The following is an 8,792-nucleotide window of genomic DNA, read 5'->3' as shown; positions in this document are numbered from 1 at the left end:
TCCAAGTGGGTAGGTGGTAGTTACTTGAAAGTTCCAAGATGTTCGTAGGTACTTAAAAGTTATTAGGATATGTGTGGGCGGGAATTACCTACAGCATCGGGGAACTTTAAAGTCGAGAAAGGATGAAAGTCGAGTTGTAGAAAATACGCCGGAATAGAAAATCAATGTAAATATTCAACGGTTTAAGATACACTTACGCCTCTTCGTGTTTGTGATAGAGGACATTTTTTTACATCCGATACACATGATAACTCAAAATTGTGATTTTTACACTTACGCCTCTTCGTGTTTTCGCCGACGAAATGTACGAGTACCTACGAGTAATTGATGAATATGCTGAATGGCTACCCTTCATAGAAGAATAGAATGGATTTTATGTAAGTATTAATGAAATTATTTCTTCTTTTGTAAAATATTCTTACCTGTTTCTTATTGATTTTGGTACACTGTTTCCACAGGGATTTCACTTCAGAATTTTTCCAACAAAACTATCTCATGAGTTGGCATGCGATGATATCCAAAGTTGTAAAGCCAAGGTACCCAGTGATGTTACCTGTTTCTTATTGATTTTGGTACACTGTTTCCACAGGGATTTCACTTCAGAATTTTTCCAACAAAACTATCTCATGAGTTGGCATCCGATGATATCCAAAGTTGTAAAGCCAAGGTACCCAGTGATGCCACACACATTGATAGAAAAATGCTTAAAGTTTATCAAAACTAGGGATGACAGCCAAAAAGTCTCTCTATTTAATTGAACACCAAAATAAATTCACAACTGTTAAGCCAATTATTATTTTTATTTATTTACTACTCATAAATACATAAATAATAAAATTAAAAAAATCGTTACGCATCATATAGGCATTAACGCTGATTTTTTAAAGGTTTAGATCGATACTTTTTAACTATTCAATTAGGTACTACCGATTTATTCATATCAAAACCTAATTCAATAAATTGAATAATTTGAATCAAGTTTATTAAGTAGAAAATAAGTACGATACTGTATGTAATGAAGTCTCAAATATGTCTGTTATAAAAACTTTAGTTTATTCAGTGTTTTAGTTCAGACAGAGAATTATTCATATAAATTAACAGTTACCTATTAAAAAACAATAAAAAGGATCATTTACGGTGTTTCCTGTTACAGTCATAAATTAGGATTACTTCTGACTTCTGAGCAGTAAAAATTAGTACCGTAAAATTAGCATTGGTTAATTATTAGCAGTAAAATCACTTGTTATCTGTCCCTATTTTGCTGATCACAAGAGGAGGAGCAAAATGGCAATCTGTATTGAACCTGCCAGTAGTGCTGTCGCTGAGAGTTTGAGGAGGTGTTCCTTGATCCTGAAATGAGAAGATATTTAGAAGTTAGTACTGGAATCATATGATTTGGTGTAAGTCAGTGATAAAATTCATCCAGAGATGGTACACCTACTTACGGATCTATTTTTTTTTTTTTTTTTTTTTTGAACGTAGGCAAAAAAGTTCAACATACGAGTAAACACAAAACTTTCGAGTTAAATTCAAGCAAATTACGGATCCACATAGTTTTATGAACGTGAGCATCAAAAATGTTCAACATAGAAAATACGCGTATAGAGAAAAATTTCAAGTTAAATTCAGGCCTTTGGGGGCTATGTAGGGACCTTTCTCTGTAAGTTCTATACTAGGCTTACAAGGCACTAGATTAAAATAAATAAGCTCAACAGACCCCATTTTGAGAACAGTTGCGATTTGCAAGTCAGGATTGCATTTTGCAATTATCCCTATCTTCTCAACAATTAACAGATCTACATTACTTGTTTAATTATTATAATGCATGGATATTTTAAACATAATAGCTTGATAATATCTACAAAAGTAATTATAATTACAATAATATTATTCCTGCATAGATCCAACATAAATAGCATAATATTACTGAATATGAATTATGAAAGCCGCCCTCACAGCCTAACCGGGGCCCAGGGGTCGATTCCAACAGTGGGCTTCTCATTGCAACTTTTTTTTTTTTTTTTTTCAAACAAGATTTCTTCTTCTTCGCCCTTTTTCCATTTACAGACGGGGTCAGCGTGTTTTGTCAGCCTCTCAATCAGCCCTAGCTAAGATGATCACTTTTGGCCTGACGAGTGGATGCCCTTCGCACTCAACCTTAGTTATCTCTGTATCAAGGAAATTTCAGGCTGGTATCCTCCCTGTCTAAAGTCTCCGAGCCAGACTAAGCTGGTCTACTCCTTGTTTAAAGTCACCCAGCTAGACACTTTACAAACAAGAGTACTAGGTAGTTTTAGCCAAATTTGGAACTGCCGATTCCAGGCCCCCTTGAACGGCCCACAGGGCCCGGGCAAATGGGGTGGGGCAGGATGATTCCCCCCTTTATACGGCCCTGACCTATCCTAGCCCAGCCTCACAGGCACTCTCCTGAAGATTGATTAGTCGGAATACAATGAACAATATACCTCAGGGATACCCACGCAAGTTCCCATGGCCAGAGAGAGAGAGAGAGAGGGATAGAACGCGGGGGCACAAGATGATTATTATATAATCAGAGCACTAAACAACAGTGTACAAAAAACCGAGAGTATACAATCTTAGAAGTTCTAAACAACAACAACACTGACTAGAATTTGAGTTACCACTACAAAGAGATGCAAAGATCACTAAGAAGTGTACTTTAAGAGAAGTACCTAACTACACTAAATAGTATAAAAGAGAGACGTACAAATTATATTTATTTTATTAACATATAAACGTGCTCCTCTCAATATCGAGTATATTTTTTTTTTTCAGGGCATCATTATTTGATTTTTTTTTTTTTTTTTGAAACAACAACTGTTCACTGTTCAATTAAAAACAGCCCGCACCATCTTCGCATCCCAAACCTCTTGCCCTCTTCCCTCTTCCTTGTACCTCTGATCCTCATGCTTATTCTTCTAATGATTGAAATTTGACATTTAGTTTCATTTAGTTCTTTAGTTCAATAGGTTTTCAACAGATCTGTTCATTTATCTTTCATTGGTTTTATCTTGGCTTTTGGCTAAACACATCTTGTTTATCTACAGAGATCCGTGAAATCTTCGTGAGCTCAGTTCGTTCGTCAACAACAGTTTTGTTGACATTTCCTGTGAATGATAACTAAGCTATTAGTAGGTAAGCTGTGTTAATTAAAACCCATAGGTTTTTATTGGTATAACTATCACCATGAGTATCTATATGAGATCCCAATAGGTAGTAGATACAAGACCAGTAAAGTAGGTAGTAGGAAAAAAAATAATAATAATGAAAAAAAATCCAAGAATTTCTACGAGTTCTATCAGTTTATTCAAATAACTATCTATCAGGTATCACAGGTAAAATACCGATCAAGAGTTCAAGACATTCTTCAAATTGGACGTCCTGAGACTTGAGTCATGAAACCTTCTCCTAAAACTAAGCGCGATAGATGATACTCACGTGAGAAGAGAAAGTGCCCATCTCCTGCAATGTGACAATCTTGAACTTTGAGAAAGGAGAATGAGAACAGGACCAATTTGATCCAGATCAATCCTGTTGAACTCCTTTGATATAGACTTTTTGTATAGAAGTAGTCACTGTACAACTGCTAAGATTCTTAGTGACATCCCATACAGCAATACACAAAAAGGTCACTCCGAGGCTTAGGTTTAGGGACAACTGCCCAAAGGATGGGTTAGGCCGTGGTTATGAACAGGGCCATCGTAGGACATCGTCGGACTTTTTGCGTGTAAAGTTGGCGGGAAATTCGAATTTTTGATTTCTTTTCCGCAACTTGTACAATCTGAATTCATTTTTTACTTTTTATCTTTAGTTTGCACGTTTATATTATACTTTTCATTTATATTAGCTATTAAAAACAAGCAAATTACAAAGCAAACAAAAATAAAATAAATATAAAATGAATTTTAAAAATTGCCGCCGGGACAGCTATCTCACGTCGTCCGAGCTCATCTCAGCCCTGTTCATAAACACACCCTTAAGCTTATACGAATCTAGTGAAATCAGTTTTACCTTCTATTCGGGGACAAGCTATCCGCCTCCTCACATGAACCTCACCCAGCCTGAGTGGGGCCGTGAAATACTAGCAGCACGTGATTACCCAGATGTTGCTCATCCGTCTCCTCGTAGATTGTTTATAAACAATCGGGCGTCCCCTGGAAACGATTTTTCGAAATCGGCTAATACTTCAACCACTAGAACTCATCTAATAGATGACATATATATCTATCAGATAAAATAACAGGTGATATCCCAAGTTGGACCTTTGAAACGGATTTAAAATAGAATATCTCGTTCATCCTGCCCCAACAGCACTGAAAAGTCCCTTTACCCCAGCAATCTAAACAAGGTCTCACAGTTAAACATATCAAACCATACAGAAAAAGCCCATTCCAAAGTTCCAAACAACCCTAAAGGATGTGTTAATTTAATCCTGCGAACATATCACACGATCTAATACTGGAATTTGCAGATAAGGGGACTACTCCCATTTTGGGACGATGTACCGTGTTGAGGGTCTCACAGATAAACATATCAAACCATACAGAAAAAGCCCATTCCAAACAACCCTAAAGGATGTGTTAATTTAATCCTGCGAACATATCACACGAACTAATGCTGGAAGTTGCAGATAAGGGGACTACTCCCATTTTGGGACGATGTACTGTACCGTGTTGAGGGGGTACAAGAACCGGTGTAGGTTGATGCCTCTATTGTTCAACTGGTTGGGGGTTCGTGTCCCTATATATGGGAAAGATTTGTGGGACAAGTTCAACCTGATTGAGACTGCTTGTACAAAGACGATCAGTGGGTCGGATTTGATGACGAGAGAAGTTTGAAAATGAAAGTAAGTACCCGTGATGACCAATGTAAAGCATGATTGATTACCTGTGATTATGATTAGTTACCGTAGGAACTAAGTACCTACTAGTGCTAGACGAACTGGTGATTACTTACCGTAGGAACCAAGTATTGGAGGAAGAATACTCGTAAGACTTAAGTACTAGAGAAAGAATACTTGATGCGTAGGTAACTATTCCGGATATTATGTTTAATAACATTAATGTTCGTTTTGGAGTGTTTGGAGTTGCGTGCACTTTGAGATATTTCGTGCTTATTTGTACTTTCTTTTTACGTACGCTAAGTACCGTTGATGTTCGATGTTCTTTTTTATAAGAATTGCATGTTGGATATTTTGGTTCCCTGTTTGTTGAGTCCATGATTTAGGTCTAGAAAGTCACGTATATGACAATATGACCTGCTAGTCCTCCTATTTATATGCACTATAATATTCCTACAAAATCTGAAAACCATGATGATCCCTCTCAATGCGACATCCTGACCTCAATCACTCCGGAGAGAGAGAGAGAGAGAGAGAGAGAGAGAGAGAGAGAGAGAGGGATAGAACGCGGGGGCATTGTGTTCTTAAACAAGATGATTATTACATAATCAGAGCACTAAACAACAGTGTACAAAACCTACAGTATACAATCTTAGAAGTTCTAAACAACACTATACAAAACCTACAATACATCTTGGAAGTTTCGTTACCACTACAAAGAGATACATAGGTATACTAGGACCACTAACATAGCTAACTACAGTTTCGGAAGTTTCTTTACCACCACAAAGAGATAGGTAGGTACCTAAAACAGTGCAACAGTCCAAAACTAAAATGGACGCGGCACATAAGGGATCAAGAAGAGACCGCCTTAACATGGGTACCTACCTAAAAAGACCACTAACTAGAACTTGAGTTACCACTACAAAGAGATGCAAAGATCACTATAGAAGTGTACTTAAAGAGGAGTATCTACCTACACTAAATAGTATAAAAGTGGGGGACATTGAAGTAGCCTCCTCGTAGATTGTTTAAAAAAATGGGGCGACCTACACTAAATAGTATAAAAGTGGGGGACATTGAAGTAGCCTCCTCGTAGATTGTTTATAAACAATCGGGCGTCCCCTGGAAACGATTTTTCGAAATCGGCTAATACTTCAACCACTAGAACTCATCTGATAGATGACATATATATCTATCAGATAAAATAGCAGGTGATATCCTAAGTTGGACCTTTGAAACGGATTTAAAATAGAATATATCTCGTTCATCCTGCCCCAATTGCACTGAAAAGTCCCTTTACCCCAACAATCTAAACAAGGTCTCACAGATAAACATATCAAACCATACAGAAAAAGCCCATTCCAAAGTTCCAAACAACCCTAAAGGATGTGTTATTTTAATCCTGCGAGCATATCACACGAACTAATGCTGGAAGTTGCAGATAAAGGGACTACTCCCATTTTGGGACGATGTACCGTGTTGAGGGGGTACAAGAACCGGTGTAGGTTGATGCCTCTATTGCTCAACTGGTTGGGGGTTCGTGTCCCTATATGGGAAAGATTCATAGGACAAGTTCAACCTGATCGAGACTGCTTGGCTCAAGCGGGGAGCCTTGGCCCATAGGTCAATAAAGACCGAAGTAGGGCAGTTGTATTTTCGGTACCTACTGGTCCAAAGTTTTGGTGACAGAGACACAAAATAATACAAATTATTAACGAATTAATATCTTACCTATGCTTTGGAAAAACAATAAAGTGCCTCTATTTTTGACCCATTGCAAAAAAAAAATCTTACCTATGTCAATTTTCATGTTATTTTCGTAGTGGATGTGTCAAAAGCACCTAATATTCCAATACAGTATGAGTGGAAATAAAAAAGAAAGAGAAGAGATTTAGCAAGAAAGGAAAGAAGGAACTTACATTTTGGCTGACGAATTAGAAATCCAAAATCCAAAAGTTCGTAAAAACTGGGCATAGGTTCAAAATAAATCCGAAATTAGTCCGAATATGCACAATTTGAAAAGTAATTTAGATAAGATTTTGCATAATTAAATACACATAATAGGTATAAAATTAGGTGGAACTAAATATAAATTATAAATTAATTTAGAATAAAAAAAAAATAAATTAAATGTCTAAAACACAGTGATAAAGTGATTAGATGGTTCTACTAAAGAGCAAAAACTTTGAACTTTAATTGGTTATTTCAATTAAAAAAAAAACTTTGAAAATAAATAATTCTTAAAATAATGGTTAGTTATCAAAACAAACGATTTAAACGAGAATGTCGAGAATCATTCAGTCACGTAAAAAGGTTCAAAAAGAAAATAATAGCGCAGAAATTTGCCTTTTGCAATCAAGATTTCCAAATCTCTGAGCCCAAATCAAAACACAACGACGCAAAAGTAAAATCACAACACAAACCAAAGTACGATGGTCTCAAAGCATGAGAAATACTGAATCGAAGAATATACTAGCAGAACTTCTTGCACAGCAACCTAGGTATCGGATAGGTTCTGGGCAAAGGAATGAAAATACCCACGGCCTCTTGAATCCTGAGATATGCGGACAGAGGACTTTGATCCTTCTTAAAGAACTTGAATGTGAGGAACTCTGGGGCAAAATAAATCCTAATGTCCAGACTAGATTTTGGGGACTAGGGTTCAGGACGTAATAGAAGTACTTTGGTATTGGGGCCCGATCCGAGTTTTGGTAAGGCGGTTTGGTGGTTTGGTTTTAGGGATGCAATTTGGGTACAGGCATTTTAATTTTGGGGAGAAGTGGGTTTGTTTTTGGAAGTCGTTTGGTTTTGGGTGGGTAGTTTTTTAGTCTTTTGTTTTTGGGGACTCAATTTGGGTACTATGTTTTTTGTTTTTGGCCTTTTGGGGACATAATTTGGGAAGTAATGGTTGATTTTGGTTATACTAATATTTTGGTTTCGCGGACAAAATTTGAATTGTGTTTTGTTTTTGGGATTTCTGGACGCACTTTGAGCTGTTTCTTCTGACACACTCTGGGACTCTTTTCGGACCAGGAGGACCGAACAGGGCGCGATCTCAAGCGCTGGGTTTATGATTGTCAGAGACAGTTCAAGGTAACGGTGGTTCAAACCTTCTTGGTTCTCCGACTGGTATTTGGTTTGGAGTTCTGAACGATAGGGTACCACCGGAGCGCTGGGTTATGCTTCGAGCTGAAAGAAGCAGATAGGAATAGGCTATTATTAATCATCAGTGCCGAATGGCTGACGGGGCCGTAGTCAAATTGGACAACTCTATCGGACAACCACATCAACTGTATATTTGTACAATAAAATTGAATTGACTGTGTGCCATAAAGGTTTACCGATTTTCTCTCATTTTTCATGTCTAAATCCAGTTAAGTTAATTTGTTTGGCAGAGGCTTAACGTCACTGTATAACTAAGGTTTTTAGTGAGGGGGGTTTTACCCTCCATTTGGCACCAAGCTACCCGCCTCCTCTTATTAACCTCACCCAGCCTGAGTGGGGGCAGGGAAAGCCAGAAGCACGCGTTTTGGTCAGATTTTCACTCACCCGGATACCAACCACGCACAACGCCTTCGGTGATCCTTTGGAAAATAGAATAGAATATGCCTTGTTTATCCTGCTCGAATGAGACTAAAAAGTCCCTTTATCCCAGCACTATAAACTAGGTCTCGTGTATTTTATGGGTTTTAGCAACATGATACAATACAAACATGATGTTTACAAACGACTTTTGAGCCGGTGCCATTGTCGCGCCTCTGGCCCCTTTTTACCCTCCATTTGGCACCAAGCTACCCGCCTCCTCTTATTAACCTCACCCAGCCTGAGTGGGGGCAGGGAAAGCCAGAAGCACGCATTTTGGTCAGATTTTCACTCACCCGGATAGTAACCACACACAACGCCTTCGGTGATCCTTTGGAAAATAGAA

The 8,792-nt window shown here is 37.8% G+C and overlaps 1 long non-coding RNA gene across 1 annotated transcript; it reads right to left on the bottom strand.

The window, feature by feature from the left end:
• Positions 1-301: 301 nt before the first annotated feature.
• On the bottom strand, positions 302-6,942 carry LOC113471481. The gene is made up of 3 exons (XR_003394163.1): positions 6,784-6,942; positions 685-1,350; positions 302-553 (listed from the first exon to the last, which is right to left on the bottom strand). It is a non-coding gene; the product is annotated as an uncharacterized LOC113471481 (long non-coding RNA).
• Positions 6,943-8,792: the final 1,850 nt, after the last annotated feature.

Source organism: Diaphorina citri, unplaced genomic scaffold, assembly GCF_000475195.1.
Source record: "Diaphorina citri unplaced genomic scaffold, Diaci psyllid genome assembly version 1.1 scaffold2502, whole genome shotgun sequence".
In the NCBI taxonomy this organism is placed as follows: Eukaryota; Metazoa; Arthropoda; class Insecta; order Hemiptera; family Psyllidae; genus Diaphorina; species Diaphorina citri.
Note: the sequence above shows the minus strand (reverse complement) of the source record. Positions and strands in the feature narration are given on the sequence as shown.